General features: G+C 38.4%; 1 protein-coding gene across 2 annotated transcripts in view; it reads right to left on the bottom strand.

Moving 5' to 3' along the window:
• socs1 (suppressor of cytokine signaling 1) overlaps nt 1-16728 on the bottom strand; it is a 77335-nt gene that overhangs the window by 29138 nt on the left and 31469 nt on the right. For both annotated transcript variants that reach the window (XM_018097094.2, XM_018097096.2), the window contains one exon: nt 11846-12037. The gene's annotated coding sequence lies outside the window, so the exon portion shown is untranslated. The remainder of the gene's footprint in view (nt 1-11845; nt 12038-16728) is intronic.

Genomic DNA, 16728 nt, shown 5'->3' with positions numbered 1-16728 from the left:
TTTCACGATAGCAACATGACTGGGTTCCAAGTTTACTTTATTATAGTTGGGGACAAAAAAAGTTCTAAATGCAGATGTTTTACACATTAGGAATCTAGAGAATATCCAAACATGTCTGCCAAGACTACTTACATTTGTAATAACATGCAATAACATAAAAAACAAAATGGAATACTATAAATACTCATGCAAAAATAAAATAGTTTGTATATTTGTTTATTATACTTTACTCATTGACTAGTCTTGGCTATTAGATGATAGCAATTGGCCATTGTATTGGTTTTGCTGTGACTGCAAGGTTTGTGCAGTAGGTATGTCACTGCTGAGGTCCTATTCCTCATCTTGAGCAAAGGCTGTTACACCTGAAGTCACAATTGTTACTTATCAAAGCCATTTTTTTTCAATAAAGGCTTTTTAATGTTACACACTGTGTGGTGCTGTTTCTTCTTCACAACCTCTGAGGTCCTAATGCAACACATGGTTTTTATTGTCAGGTTATAATACGTCCTGGAAATTTTTATAGACTTCCCTGTGATTCAGTTGAAATGCAGTCTGACCCAGCTGAAAAATTCATAAGGCACTGCCCATTTTTTGCATGTCCACTAAGCATTGCAGTTGTGAAAGTCCTTTGGCCTTAATCATTTGATCATGGCATATTGGGCATGATTCAGTTTCATGAGAAAATGTTATTTTATGGTTTAAATCAATTAAGGTGTGCTACACGGTTGAAACAACGGCTTATTGTAGCCCCAGGTTATTTTGAAAAAAGTGACTTTTACTCAAGTGCACAAGGCCTTGTAACCAGAGTGCTGCTGTTTTTACTATTGTTATTTTATCGTTTATCACATGAAAAATTATGTTCAAGATTCAATTTGAGGACAGAAAACTTTTCTCCTAGTTCAGTTTTTTTTCCAGTAGATTTCAAGTGAGAAGATATTTCTCATTGAATTGCATCTGGCTCTATTGGAAAATTTGGAACTAGGAAATAACTCTTTCTCATCAAACTAAGCTAAATTAAGCTAGTATGTAAGATAGCTTTTATTCCATTAAAAACAGGGCATGTGACATTATCACGTTTTTATTTATACGCATTGTTTTAATGTGAACATGGTCTTCATAAAAGTCTTAGAAGGAGACCAAACATTGCCCTGTTTTTTAATAGACTAAATAAAGTGAAGTTCCCAGTGTGCACCTACTTTGTGGAATGGATTAAATACAGCATATTTTGGTAGCACTCAGGTCTTCTTTACCCAGTAAATTGAGTGTGGGAGGTATACGGATTGTATATATATATATATATATATACAAGGAAGAGTGGAGCACACCCTACAAAGGCTCAAATGCCTGGGTGCTGGCAAAATGAGGAAATATAAGGACAGAGAGCCGCACGCACAAGGACTTAATGATTAGTGAAAAAATGTATTTGAAAAAATCCAACGTTTCGAGTACTGACTGTACTCTTCTTCAGGGAAAAACCAGATGAAGGTTTCTGTGTGAGACGAAATGTCGAGTAATAAATCTTTCTATTTTTGCATTTACATTTTGCTCACAATTCTTTAAATCCTAGGAGTGCTGTCCTTGTTCCATTATATATATATATATATATTGAACCAAGGGTGGCACACCGCTTCAAGTTTAAATATCGATCTTTTTTTCGATATATATATATATATATATAAAAAGAGCTGGTAGAAAGCAGGCACTCACGTATTATTGAATCCAAGTGTGCCTGGGTGCAGTATATAGAGTAAATGTAGTAAAGTCAGAACAAATGCCGCACTCACAGGACTTAGTGAAAAAATAAAGAAAACATTTATTTCTGGAAAAACGTCAATCTAACGTTTCGGCCGTATCCACAGCACTTTGAGAAAGGCTGTGGATACGGCCGAAACGTTAGATTGACGTTTTCCCAGAAATAAATGTTTTCTTTATTTTTTCACTAAGTCCTGTGAGTGCGGCATTTGTTCTAACTTTACTATATATATATATATATATTCTTTAAATGAACTTTTAGTATAATGTAGAGAGTGCTATTCTGAGATAATTTGCAGTTGATCTACATTTTTTGTTATTTGCAGTTTTTTTAATTATTTAGCTTTTTGTTCAACAGCTCTCCAGTTTGGGTTTTCAACAGCTCTATGGTTGCTATGGTCCAACTGAACCTAGAAAACAGGAAGTGGTTTAAAAATGACACAGGAATATGAAACAAGATAAGCCTACATAAAAAGATATGTAAAACTAACAATGACAATAAAATTGTAGCCTCACAGAGCAATAGTTTTTTGGCTTCAGGGGTCAGTAACCCCCTTTAAAATCAGGAAAGAGTCAGGAAAGGAAGGCAAATAATTAAAAAATTAAAAAGTGAAGACCATCTGAAAAGATGCTAAGAATAGTTAACCTAAAAGTGAACCACCCCTTTAATCTCATGGAAAAAACAACATTCTTAATATCTTAATATAAACATATCTGCTCCAATTCAGAGATAATCAAGTTAATCTTCAGCTCTCAGAAAACAATTACAGCACTGTCTGGGGCTGAACTCCACACAGTATGCATGAAACAGATATATGTACATATAAATCTAAGATAATCTAAATTATAGATAGACCGTGTGTTCATTTATGTGGCATACTTTCATTTATATAATATACATAATAGAGAAATTAAGGTAATTTAAAGTCAATACAAGACAGATGCTGTATAGTGTATCAAGGAAATTTACTCAATGATCTTTGTAAATTTCTAAACACAATTTTTTAGTAGAGGAGCAAGTTATTGGGGCAGCCTTTTACAATGGGCTCTAGTTATGTGCAATCTAGTGTATTGTGCTCTATTGTTATGGCTATTGAACTTTCCTTTTAACGTTCTAGATTTTTCATGGAGGTACGGAAGTTACCTCAAAAATGTTATAGTTATCAGGTTAACAGGTTAAGACTCATGGGTGTGCCCACCTACAATGTAATATGTCAGACTACAGGACTATAATTGCCAGGCTGAAACCAGGGTCTTATTATACTGCAAGGAAAAACACAGTGCTTAAAGGTGAACTTAAATTAGCAACATACCGAATCCTAAATTCAGTTCAGGGTTTGGCTGAATCTGATCATTTGTGGCAGGATTTGGCCAAATCTAAGTGCTTGATTGAACTGAATCCAAACCCTTCTAATCACCTGACTTTAGACCATGTAATTACAGAAACCAAACTGCCCATTTTTTCCCAGGTTTTCACCAATTTACAATAAAATTAGCATTTGGTTCAGTATTCAGCCCATTCCTTTGTGGAAGAATTGGTATTTGGCCAAATTCCAAAGAAGTAGTTTTGATTCATTCCTTCATTTCATTTTTATTATAATACACATAGTAGTATCCAGTGAAAGTTTGTAATTTACTTTTTAATTATCCCACAGCTCCCTGGTAGGAAATTTAAAGCGATCCAGGCAGAGAAATAAATACAAAAATGTAAGAACAGGACAGAAGCCCTTATTTACAAAAATATAAAGTAAAGACTAAATACTATGCTGCATATAAAAAGGTACATTTTCCACAAAGTCACTGGATTCCAGCTCACTGGTTTGATAATGATCATATACAGCCTCCTTGATCAGCACATAACTAAGGTACAGCTTGGCCTAAAAAACATGAAAGCAGACAATTTTTAGGTTGACCTTCGCTCCACTGCCTGTGCCTGCACTCAAGCGTAAGCTGTACTTTTGATTGCATGTTTTGCTGGGGATTTACATGTCCTTTAAGGGCTAATATAAACCTCTAAGTACAGTTGCACTTGCACAAAGTTAGTTGTAGTTGTGTGAATATACTCCATTCATTATAAGTACTTGCTTCTTAAGGAGCTTATTGCACTTCCACATAGTTGCCCTCTGTAGGACTCAGAGGGCAACTCCCAGTCAGTTACTCCCAGTCCCTGAAATAAATTGCTCCTTGCCACCCAGACAGAAGAACCCATTAGTGCTCTTGCACTTTTGTCTGAGGTCTAATGACTATAAAAAAAGAAAAGGTATTGATCAATACATATTCCCTGGCCCCCTGTTTGATTACAAATGATTGCATGTACTTAATTACATATAACACAAGAGACTGGGAATGTGCATTGATCATCCCCCCCTTGTAGTAAATTTGGTCAGATCACTTCCATTGTGATTGTTGAAGAAGGAAACAGAAAGAAATAAATCACTGAAAAAAAAACAAATAGCAAGAAAGGGGAAGAGGAAGATAAGAAGAAAAAGGGGACGAGAAAGCAAAATGGGAAAAGACAGGAGGGTGTAAACCAAACAAGAAGTAAGTGGGGGAGAGAAATCAAATGGTGGGAGAGATAGGGAGCGGAAACCAAAAAGGACAAAATAGAGTGAGAAAACCAAATATGGGGAGAGAAAACCAAGCAGGGAGAGAGAAGGGGAACAAGCCAAAGAATAAATGAGAAAGGGTCTCTGTGGAGCAAACAGCATTACCACTGTTTTACACAGTTTGCCATTATAGCGTGGGTATTATACACCCAGGGGCAGTTCTGCCATAAGGTGCCTTGATTGAAATAGCTGCCCACAGGAAAAGGGACTGGTACCTCTAGATAACTTTCAGGTGAGGTTACATGTTTACATGATTTAATGCTTGCTTTGCAAGGACAAGGTAGAGGTATGGGCAGCATATTAGTGCAGTGGTTTCAGTGTTGGGCTCCTAACACCAAGGAGTTTGTATATTCTAACAGTCCTTCCATGATTTTTCCCTAGGTAATATCATAATCCAGATAAAAAACATACAGGAAGTTTTATGGTTAATTGGCTCTTTATAAAATTGTCCACAGTGCTGGTGATTCACTGGGGCAGGGAATTAATTCATACAGCTTATATCTATATAAATAGGATAATTATAATTTTGAAGCCTATGCAAGCTATTAGCTATTATTATTCTGCCAATATGCTGAAAAGAATGCTATGTGTACATAAGACAGTGCTGTCCAACTTCTGTTGTACCAAGGGCCGGAATTTTTCCGACCTACGTGGTGGAGGGCCGATAATGGAAGCCAGTTTTGACCACTCCCCTTTTTGAAACCGCACCCACTTGAAACCACACCCATGTTATCACATGACCATACCCATATTAATGGTTGTAGTACAGCAAAAACCTGCCATACTCTGCCTGCCCTACCCTGCCTGTGTGTGCCATACTCTGCCTGCCCTACCCTGCCTGTGTGTGCCATACTCTGCCTGCCCTACCCTGCCTGTGTGTGCCATACTCTGCCTGCCCTACCCTGCCTGCGTGCCATACTTTCACTGTGTGTGCCATTCTTGGCTGGTTTGTGCCATACTTGGCCTGCGTGTGCCATACTCTGCCTGCCCTACCCTGCCTGTGTGTGCCATACTCTGTCTTCCCTACCCTGCCTGCGTGTGCCATACTCTGCCTTCCCTACCCTGCCTGTGTGTGCCATACTCTGCCTTCCCTACCCTGCCTGCGTGTGCCATACTTTCACTGTGTGTGCCATTCTTGGCTGGTTTGTGCCTACCTTGGCCTGTGTGTGCCATACTCTGCCTGCCCTACTCTGCCTGTGTGTGCCATACTCTGCCTTCCCTACCCTGCCTGTGTGTGCCATACTCTGCTTGCCCTATGCTGCCTGTGTGTATGGCACACACAGGCAGCCTACAGTGACACAATGCTGGCACTGCTCCTACAGTCTGCACAATAACTATATATTAAAAAACTTTTTAATTGCAGTACCACCTCAGTATATGTTCTTTTTGTAGTATGCAGGGATTATTTGTGGGTTTCTACTGCTCCTGAGGTGTGAACAGGGGAACAATGGGGGTGATTAGGGCCTGAGCCTGAGGTGTGAACACTGCAGGAGGTGAACAATGCAGAGATTAAAAGGTGTGAACAACACAGGGGATTACATATTTAAACAATACAGCCTGATTACAGCCTGAATCTGAGGTGAGAACCATGCAGGGGGGGCAGTTAATCACAGTACTGATACCATTTAAAGCTTACACAAGAGTAAGCCATCAAAGCAGCCAGACAGGTGGGAGGCCACACAGAGGGGGGTCGCCAGTTGGACAGCACTGACATAAAAAGTCATCCTCTCATTTTACTAATGATTTGCAAGAAAAAAATTAGTATTTGTTGCCTTTACTTACAATACATTAAATGCTAAACATTAACCCTGAGAACATTGTTGGGAAAAAAATATATTGCAAGGTCTTAAAGACATGTTTATATCTTAGTTGTAATTTAGATTACATGTAATTACAAAAAGGGCCAAAGTGTAGCACGTGATGCAATCAACAGCTGACTGGAGTTACTGTTAGTGCTTTCATTTCTTGTAAACCACCTGAACAAATGTCAGCTTTAGTTTCACTTTCAGTTGTACTGAATGGACTTCAGCTCTTTATGGAGCCAACCTTTAATAACTGAAAGAAGTCTGCATAAAATAGTTTAAGACGTGGCTAAAATATTTTTAGGTTTCATGTGAAGTTTGAGTGCATTTAAATAAAGACATGGAGACGTGCTTGAAGTACAGTAGCTAGGTAAGACTTACCTGCTGTGACACTCACTAGCAGATATATTTGTCACCTTACATGCCTCAGTGATCTATGCTACAACCACTCTAGCCACTCCAGCAGGATGAGCAAAGGGCAGCATTAAAGGGATGCTCAACCTCCATTTTTTTCCTTTGTATATGTCTATATGTATCTTGTACAAAAGGCACAAATGTATGCACTTCTGCAGTACCTGCTTGGCCTCCTAGCCAAATGCTCCTTATATTATCTTTTATTGCTGTGATGTGCAAAAATTATCTAATTTAAAAAAAAAAAAAAAAATATATATATATATATATACAGTATATATATTTTTTTTAAACAAAAGTCTTTGTGTGCATTACAATTTGTTGTGTGAGCACAAGACTGCACGTCTTAGACAGAACATTGTGCTAGCCTAAGGCACAAGTAGCAGATTCTCCACAAATGACACTGCCCACCCAGTACTGCCTCTGTCTCCAGCTGCTCAATAAAAACAGTGTCAGTGACCGGCATTGCCCGTCACTCCATTGCTCCACTGGAGCATCATTGTCCATTTAATACATTAGCATCATTACCCTGAGCACTACAGAGGTTTAGGCATTTAAAACACAAGGAGAAGTGAAAGTGGAAGAAAATTATAAGAATGAACTGAAAAGTGAAAAAAAAATATGCTAATAAGTAACATACCGTGTTTTCCCGAAAATAAGACACTGTCTTATATTTTTTTAAGCTCCAAAATATGCACTAGGTCTTATTTTCAGGGGATGTCTTATTTTTTGATCCTCATGTGCCTTTTTTTTTATTGCCCCCTTTGATCCTCGTGTGCCTTTTTTTTTATTGCCCCCTCTGTTATTTCTGTGTCCTCTGATCCTCCTGTGTAACATTCTCGTTCTTACCGGTACCTTGGTCTCTCTCGCGCCGTCGCGCCGTCACCATGGAAGCCGTCTAAGGGATGCGACTTCCTGTTTCCCCTGTGCGCTGCCTGCGTGGTCTCTCTCGCGCCGTCGCGACGTCACCACTCAATGTGTTATGACGGCGCAACGGCGCCAGAGAGACCACGCAGGCAGCGCACAGGGGAAACAGGAAGTCGCATCGCTAGACGGCTTCCAGGTGGGTGTCTTATTTTCGGGGGGTGCCTTACTTTCCGGGGGGGGGTTAAAAGGGGGGGGTGCCTTACTTTTGGAGGATGCCTTATTTTCGGGAAAACACGGTAGTAACTTAGGTTGAAAAAAAGACACATGTCTATCAAGTTTAACCTTTTATTCTATATATACAGGTATGGGATTTTCTGGGTAAGGGATTTTTCTGTAATTTGGATTACCATCCTATGCAAACAATCATTAAAACATGAATTAAACCCAATAGGATTGTTTTGCATCAAATAATGATTCATTAAATTTTAGTTGGAATCAAGTACAAGGTACTGTCTTATTTTTACACAGATTTTTTTAAAAAAAATTTATTTGATTAAAATGGAGTCTATGGGAGATGGCCTTCCCATAATTTGGAGCTTTCTGGATAATAGGTTTCCGGATAACGGATCCCATATGTGCCTAGCTGCCCTTCTTTAGACACTTTCTAATTCAATAATATCCCTGGAGACCAAAACTGCATGGCATATTCTAGCGTTATCCCACATATAATGTAAATGTGTTGATTTTGCAGAAGCTGAAATGACAGAAATGATAGATCATATGGGGGTATATTCCCATTGGGGCCCCTACATGCCACATACTTAGGTAAACCTATACATATTGGGCATCAAACTGTTCAGTGGACCCCTGGCGTTCATATTTAGGGTGTTTTATCTGGTTACTTTATGACCTGTAGGAGATAAGATACTATAGACTGGAAGCTTTGAAGCGATTTCACAAAATTTCACAAATTTTGATAAAAACCAATAACTTTAGGAAAACATTGGAACTTGGTAGTTTGGAGTAGACAGGCAGTTCTACCTATTATGGATTCCCCAGAATCTGTTCTTTCAAAAAATGTATAATTTTCTGGGATAAACTTTCTGTTAGTGGAATTTTTGCCCTTGAAATCTAAAGTATGCAGCTTTCTGGAGCAGTGCTTTGGAAATTTGTTAGTGTACTGCTGGGAGTTTTTGACCTATACAAGTGAGAAATCTCCATAAAACTATATATATTTGGTATTGGCACGTTCAGGAGACATGGGACTTTCCAAATCAGTTGTATTTTCATGCATAAAATAATTTTTGTTTCTGGTGTACTGTATGTGTTTATATTATGGAAAATATTTTTTTTTTTCATTTTTTAGACATTTAGAAGCCTATATCTTGTTACAGAATTGGAATTACACAAAAATTCCACCATATTTTAAAAGCTTAGGTTGTCCTGAAAAAACAATATATTGTTTTCCTGGGTAAACTAAAAGTCCCCCCGAGGAAAGGCCCCTAAAGTGAAACAGTGCAAAATGTTCAAAAACTGTCTGGCAGTAGAAGTTCCACTTTGGTCCAAAACGGCTGGCAGTGAAAGGGTGTACGTGGCTTGCATATTTTTACATCCCAGGTGCATAACCATTTATCAACACTGAATTTCTTATGTCATTTTTGATCAAGTTAAACAAAAGTGCTACAAAACCCTACAGGACCCCACGGAGAACCCTAATCCAAGCACAGAATCAAGTTTGTCTGACATGACCTGTCCTTCATAAAGCCATGCTGGTTACTGCTAATGCCATTCTCCAAAACATAATTTTGAATGCGATCCCTTAACAAGCTTTCAAATAACTTGCCCACCACAAATGGTAGACTTAGAATGAAAAGAAATTAAACTTGTCTGTCATAATCCGTCCTTCATAAAGCCCTGCTGATTACTACCTGTAATGCCATTTTGCTAATATACTCTTAGATGCTATCACTTAACAAACCTTTAAATAACTTGCCTACAACAGATGTTAAACATTCCTATAGTTGCCAGGCTGAAATTGTAATCCCTTTTTATAAATATAGGGATAACATCAGCTTTCCTTCAATCCATATGTACCATACCAGGTGAAAGCAAGTCTAAGAAAAACAGATATATATATGCCTGTCTAAAACGGAACAGAGGGTTTATTCCATATGGCCCTGGTGCCTTGTTCACGTTCATTTTGAGGAATCCTTTACATACCATATCCTGTGTTTTTTTTATAGGTTAGAGATCCTCTTTAATTAAACAGCCTTATCTGTTGATGTTTAGTGTTCTACTGAATCTTAGGGGAATGTAATGCAACATTCTGGTTTCCATTGTACGGTTTCTGGTATCGTAAATAAGGTAATCTGATGTGCAAAGGAAACTGCAGCCATGTACAGTGGCTTGCAAAAGTATTCGGCCCCCTTGAACTTTTCCACATTTTGTCACATTACAGCCACAAACATGAATCAATTTTATTGGAATTCCACGTGAAAGACCAATACAAAGTGGTGTACACGTGAGAAGTGGAATGAAAATCATACATGATTCCAAACATTTTTTACAAATAAATAACTGCAAAGTGGGGTGTGCGTAATTATTCAGCCCCCTGAGTCAATACTTTGTAGAACCACCTTTTGCTGCAATTACAGCTGCCAGTATTTTAGGGTATGTCTCTACCAGCTTTGCACATCTAGAGACTGAAATCCTTGCCCATTCTTCTTTGCAAAACAGCTCCAGCTCAGTCAGATTAGATGGACAGCGTTTGTGAACAGCAGTTCTCAGATCGTGCCACAGATTCTCAATTGGATTTAGATCTGGACTTTGACTGGGCCATTCTAACACATGGATATGTTTTGTTTTAAACCATTCCATTGTTGCCCTGGCTTTATGTTTAGGGTCATTGTCCTGCTGGAAGGTGAACCTCCGCCCCAGTCTCAAGTCTTTTGCAGACTCCAAGAGGTTTTCTTCCAAGATTGCCCTGTATTTGGCTCCATCCATCTTCCCATCAACTCTGAGCAGCTTCCCTGTCCCTGCTGAAGAGAAGCACCCCCAGAGCATGATGCTGCCACCACCATATTTGACAGTGGGGATGGTGTGTTCAGAGTGATGTGCAGTGTTAGTTTTCCGCCACACATAGCGTTTTGCATTTTGGCCAAAAAGTTCCATTTTGGTCTCATCTGACCAGAGCACCTTCTTCCACATGTTTGCTGTGTCCCCCACATGGCTTGTGGCAAACTGCAAACGGGACTTCTTATGGTTTTCTGTTAACAATGGCTTTCTTCTTGCCACTCTTCCATAAAGGCCAACTTTGTGCAGTGCACAACTAATAGTTGTCCTATGGACAGATTCCCCCACCTGAGCTGTAGATCTCTGCAGCTTGTCCAGAGTCACCATGGGCCTCTTGGCTGCATTTCTGATCAGCGCTCTCCTTGTTCGGCCTGTGAGTTTAGGTGGACGGCCTTGTTTTGGTAGGTTTACAGTTGTGCCATACTCCATCCATTTCTGAATGATCACTTGAACAGTGCTCCGTGGGATGTTCAAGGCTTTGGAAATCTTTTTGTAGCCTAAGCCTGCTTTAAATTTCTCAATAATTTTATCCCTGACCTGTCTGGTGTGTTCTTTGGACTTCATGGTGTTGTTGCTCCCAATATTCTCTTAGAGAACCTCTGAGGCCGTCACAGAGCAGCTGTATTTGTACTGACATTAGATTACACACAGGTGCACTCTATTTAGTCATTAGCACTCATCAGGCAATGTCTATGGGCAACTGACTGCACTCAGACCAAAGGGGGCTGAATAATTACGCACATCCCACTTTGCAGTTATTTATTTGTAAAAAATGCTTGGAATCATGTATGATTTTCCTTCCACTTCTCACGTGTACACCACTTTGTATTGGTCTTTCACGTGGAATTCCAATAAAATTGATTCATGTTTGTGGCTGTAATGTGACAAAATGTGGAAAAGTTCAAGGGGGCCTAATACTTTTGCAAGCCACTGTATATACTGTATATTAATACCCATATGATATACACATAAAAAAAAGACTGTGATAACGCAAAATATGCTATTGTTTCCTACCCACTTCTGTGTGTTAAAGGAACAATAACTTTGCTAAACACAAACATATGTATACTTAATTTTTAATCACCACTTTTTTCCCCCTTGCTTTTGGTTAACAATGCACAAAATTCACTTGAAAAAGTCCTACTGTATATAAGACACCCCTCCGATAATAAATAGGAATATATTGGCACTTCACTCAAGAATTATTCAAACCAAAAAACAAATGTGCCAATTGAAATCCCCCTTATTTGGTATTACAATTACAGCAATAATATAAATTAAAATCACATCCAGCTTTTATTAAGAAACATTAAAAAAAACTATGCATAAGCATACCTCCAGTGTAATTGTGCAGTGCTGCAATAAGCATAACCACTACATAGCACACAGCATTTGTGGTTAGTACATCATCTTCATTCTTCTATCATTGCCACTGGTTTCACTTCTGTTTTACTGTTAATGAGAACCCCACTCCAACATTGTACTGGGAAGTTGGGTGCTTGTACCAGTTTAATCTGATTCTGCCACCTAGAGAAAAAGAGATAAAAAGGACTGTTGCAAATAGTAGGACTTATTTTTAAGAATAGAGGCAAATTATGTTTTTATTTTATGATTTGTGACCCTCTCCCAAAAATCTCCCAGTGAGTAAGGTTAATTTGTAGCCAAAGAGAGACATTTTAGAGAACAGAATGGAAAATAATCAGTGTATACAGATCCTCTCAAACAAAATATAGGGGTCAGCTGACTGTACACAATCCAAGGTTAAACTTGTTATCTCATACAGACTGTTATGCAGAGTACAATAAACCTTTTAGAATCAAGACAGTAGGGGGCTCATTTATAAACACTGGGCAAATTTTTATTTGAGCTGTAACTTGTGGCAACAAATCAGATAATTGCTTTCAGTGTTCATTTTGCAGCCAGCTGAAAAAAAACTGATTGGTTGCTATGGGTTACTGCCCAGATGCAAATATGCCCAGTGTTTATAAATGTATTTTTTGAGGGCATTAACGATGCCCCCAGACAGAAGAGCAAGCCCCTTAGCGCTCATGCATAGAGCATTTTTGCCAAGGCAATGCTGCGCTGAGCACTTTAACATGAGCGAGCTATAGGGCAGGTGCTAAAGACAGAGCCCCATAGTGGCCTGCGTCTCTCTAAGGACTTTCACACATGGGTGTTTTCTTATTCTTTCCCCTGCACGGGCTTTTATATGCGTTTCACTGTGACTGAAGTTAAGTACAGCTACTATTTAAAAGAATGGGTACCATTAACTCATGCCTTGCCTTGTGGGGAAACAAAACCCACCATAGGGGTGCACATGAGAAAACTTCTTATTAGTGACCTACAGTACAATGAGAACACACACTGAAGAAACAAATTAGGGGTCTAAGGTAAGTGATTATAATCACTGTGACATCCCTCAAAATCAGTCTTTCCTTCTCCTTTAATTAAAGCTGAGCTTGGAACTTGATAATCAACAGGCACAGCCTGGCATGCTCATAATCAGAAATGTATTACATATATAATTCTCCGATGTTTCTCAGTTGCATTTTTTCAGCATTACCGAGAGCTTTTGTATAATTCAATATGCTATCCCTTGCATAATGTTTTGCTACAGGCCACATTTACCCGTCTTTGTTTGCTTAATCAGAGGTTATAATTCCCTTTATCAAAAATGTGCCTTGTTTACTGAAGAATATTATGTTAATCATCTCACAGTAGCTGATGTGTTGTCTCCCAGATAAGGTAACTGGAAGAAGTATGGGGTTATTTTTTTTTTCCTACCCCTAAAATCTGTCCTATCTGGAGCGCAGACAAAGTCATTAAAACGTTGTTTATTAAAAATGTTGTTTACTGAGGAAATGAACTTGCAACAATTCCAAGAATGGCCTGGCCAAGCCCCGGCCCTCTTTGCTTTCATTTTCTATTCCCATCAGTGGTTCAAGAACCAGATATTTCCTCTTATACATTTTGTAAATTATGTAAAGTGATTTTGTATTGTTTCAGTCCCTGTCTATTTTATATTTACTTTCTCTTCATGGGAAAACATGTTTTTTTTTTTTCAAAACCCATCAATTAATAGAGCTCCTCCAGCACAATCCTGCATTGAAATCTGTTTTTCAAAAGCGCAAACAGATTTTTTTATATTTAATTTTAAAATTTCACATGGGGCTAGCCATATTCTTCATTTCCCAGGGTGGCACAGTCATGTGACCTGTACTCTGATAAACTTTAGTCACATTTTACTGCTGAGCTGCAAGTTGGAGAGATATCACCCCCTCCCTTTCTCTCCCAGCAGCCGATCAGCAGAACAGTGGAAAGGGAGCAAGATAGCAGCTCCCAGTAGATATGAGAATAGCACTCAATAGTAAGAAATCCAAGTCCGGCTTGGGACTCCAGTTATATGGAAGAATGAGAAAAAATAGGTTACCCAAAAGCAGTTCTAATGTGTGGCACTGGCTATTGCTGAAAGCTCAGACTCAGGCACAATGCACTGAGATGGCTGCCTACACACCAATATTACAACTAAAAAAAATACATTTGTTGGTTCAAGAATAAAATATTAAATGGTAGAGTGAATTATTTGCTATGTAAACAGTGTAATTTAGAAATAAAAAAACAAAACAAAATCATGACAGTATGCCTTTAGAAACCACTGGTTCTTTTTTTCTGTTTATGTTACTAATTGAAATATTGATATTGTTATGATTTTTAAAGGAACAGTAACACCAAAAAATGAAAGAGCTTTAAAGTAATAAAAATATAATGCACTGTTGCCCTGCACTGGTAAAACTGGTGTGTTTGCTACAGTAACACTACTATAATTTATATAATAAGCTGCTGTGTAGCCATGGGGGCAGCCATTCAAGCTGGAAAAAAGGAGAAAAGGCACAGGTTACATAGCAGATAACAGATAAGTTCTGTAGAATACAATAGTGTTTTATCTGTTATCTGCTATGTGCCTGTGCCTTTTCTCCTTTGAATGGCTGCCTCCATGGCTACATAGCAGCGTATTTATATAAATTATAGTAGACTTTCTGAAGTAAACACACAACTTTTACCAGTGCAGGGCAGCAGCACATTATATTTTAGTTACTTTTATACACTTTCATTTTTTGGTGTTACTGTTCCTTTAACTAATAATCATGTCAGATTCATCAATATGGAAGAAATTAGGAACTACTTTTGTAACTGTGCAATAGCTGAAAAGGGTTAAACGGGACAAACAATGGGAAATATAATGAAGTTTCTTCCAGAAAGGGGGCGGCTCACCCAGAAGGGAAGCTATTCAGCAGCACATTTTGCATATACAGTATATATACAATTCCAAGAAGTAAAACTACAGTGAATATGACTTCTTGTAATGTGGTGTTTTCCAGTGAACAAAACAATTGAATGCATAAATCAAAAGAACCGGTAAAGTTTTGGCAGGATTAGCATATGATGTCATTAGCATAGGAATATCCCAGTAAATATTACCTCACTGCTCTTTGACAGCAACGGTTGACCGAATGTTATGGGCTACAACAGTAAACTGTGCACCTTGTATTATATTATCTCACTTCTATTTGATTTAGCTGATCCAAAGAAAAACCAAATCCAAAACCGTTCCCAACTCCAAAATGGCAAACAAATTCACCCTTGGGACTATGGAACAATGTCACCACTCTTGACGTAGTTTTAACCTGAAAATCAGCATTTGCAAGTTTGCTAGCTGAAAACCCCATGATGTGCGGTGACAGGTAGCTTTAATGTCAGTGATGAGTGATGGTTTGTTAACTATGTGTTCTATCACATTTAGAAAAAGAACTTACAGATTTCATAAAGCATTAGATCTCTCACACTGTAGTTCTCATGTAAAATGACATACTGTTTTTTTCCAGTTATCTCTGGATGCCTGCATATTTATTAGCTGTAGTAGAGAAGTTTTTGTAAGGTTTAAGAAATTACCATCAACATGATGTACTGACATTATAAGGAACAATCAGCATGGTTTTATGAAGGATAGCTTATGTCAAATAACTATCTGTTTCTTATGAAATGTCACTGATATTGAAAGTGATATTTTGTTTGTCCACTTGTGTTTTCTGGGTCTGACCCCTAAACAATGTAATAGGAGTCAATTTTCCTCCCAGTCTGCATTCAACATTGTTTATAGAAGTCAGAGCCAGGAGGGCAGAGAATGTAAACAGACAAAAGCTGCTTTAAAGGAGAAAGAAAGGTAAAAACTAAGCAAGCTTTATCAGAAAGGTCTATGTAAGCACTCACAGAAAAGCTGCACTCTCTGAGTCCTCTATCAAAAGAAACACAGGATTTCTTGGCTCTTTTTTTTTAAAAAACATGTTGTTTGGATATCTGACTTCCTCTCTCAGAAAATTCCTTATTCCCAGGCAAGAGGTTCTCTCCTTCCCCCCTCCCTTAGGAATGTAATCTAAGATATAACGGCTAGAGCTATAGAGCAGGAAGCTATGAAGACCAAGCTAAAATGGCAGCTGCAATCTTAAGCAAACAGAGAAAGCTTCTAGAGCTCTTTACTCAGGTATGGTAATGCTTTCTGCAGAATAAATAAAGTGTTTTAGGTGGCACTAATGTGGCGAATCTATTGGCAGTAAAATGCCAAAATGTCTTTCCTTCTCCAGGTTTTGGACCTGTATTCATTTTGCCAGGGGTTTTGATCCAGTTCTCTTTTTTGACAAAGGCCAATTGGCTTTTTTGGTGCTTATTTAACATGGATAGAGAGCTCACTGAAGGATCTTATATATGTACAGAAAGTGGTTTCCAATAGCCTATACTCTGACTGACCTAGGGTTCTGCAAGATTCTGCACTGCGTTCATTTTAATTTAATCTGTTCATTAATGACTTGTGACTTGGAGGAGGGCAGTTTAATACACGTGTAATTGAAGATGACACAGCATTTTTCAGAACAATGCCACCCTTGCGTGGGAACCTTTGATATGTCGATAAATGTAAGATGATGCAAGTCTTGATAGAGAAGGGCATAGTAGTACTTTTAGACAATAATTGTAGCTGTACAAAGCAATATGAGGCAATGGTAGTTAGTAAGATTTTTCCTCTACTACATGTGTTATGGGAGCAGAGTGCATTTCTTCTTCTTTACAAAGCACTGGTAAGGCCCAACCTCAAATATGCAGTAAGTAATTTAGCCTCCAGTGTTCTAAAGGGATACAAAAGCCAAAAAAACTTAAAAACACAGTGA

Source organism: Xenopus tropicalis, chromosome 9, assembly GCF_000004195.4.
Source record: "Xenopus tropicalis strain Nigerian chromosome 9, UCB_Xtro_10.0, whole genome shotgun sequence".
NCBI classification, from domain to species: domain Eukaryota; kingdom Metazoa; phylum Chordata; class Amphibia; order Anura; family Pipidae; genus Xenopus; species Xenopus tropicalis.
This window is presented reverse-complemented; position numbering and strand designations above follow the sequence as displayed.